Genomic DNA, 282 nt, shown 5'->3' with positions numbered 1-282 from the left:
ACCCCCCCCCCCCACACACACACACAAGCAAGTACATTAACAAAAACACCAAAGCTATTCCCAAATCCGCGAACTGACCTCCTTTCTTCCCTCTTTCTTTCCAGCTCCAAGGAAACCTGAACACGGAGACCCAACCTTGTGACGACTTCTGGTCGTTCTCGTGCGGGGGGTGGTTCGAGGACAACCCCCGCCCCCCCACGCGCTCCAAGTGGTCCGTCAAGCAGAAACTCAAGCATCAAGGTCAGTGTTGAGCGCTTGGTGTGTTTAGCGTGTGGTGGTGGT

At 55.3% G+C, this 282-nt stretch overlaps 1 protein-coding gene across 1 annotated transcript in view; it reads left to right on the top strand.

Moving 5' to 3' along the window:
- The first annotated feature begins 32 nt into the window (after positions 1-32).
- LOC119581756 (endothelin-converting enzyme 2-like) overlaps positions 33-282 on the top strand; it is a 106974-nt gene continuing 106724 nt past the window's right edge. Inside the window, exon 1 of the mRNA XM_037929889.1 lies at positions 33-240. The gene's annotated coding sequence lies outside the window, so the exon portion shown is untranslated. The remainder of the gene's footprint in view (positions 241-282) is intronic.

The sequence above is a fragment of the Penaeus monodon genome, chromosome 15, assembly GCF_015228065.2.
Source record: "Penaeus monodon isolate SGIC_2016 chromosome 15, NSTDA_Pmon_1, whole genome shotgun sequence".
Taxonomy (NCBI): domain Eukaryota; kingdom Metazoa; phylum Arthropoda; class Malacostraca; order Decapoda; family Penaeidae; genus Penaeus; species Penaeus monodon.
The sequence above is the reverse complement of the archived record's forward strand: the minus strand, read 5'-3'. Positions and strand labels throughout refer to the sequence as shown.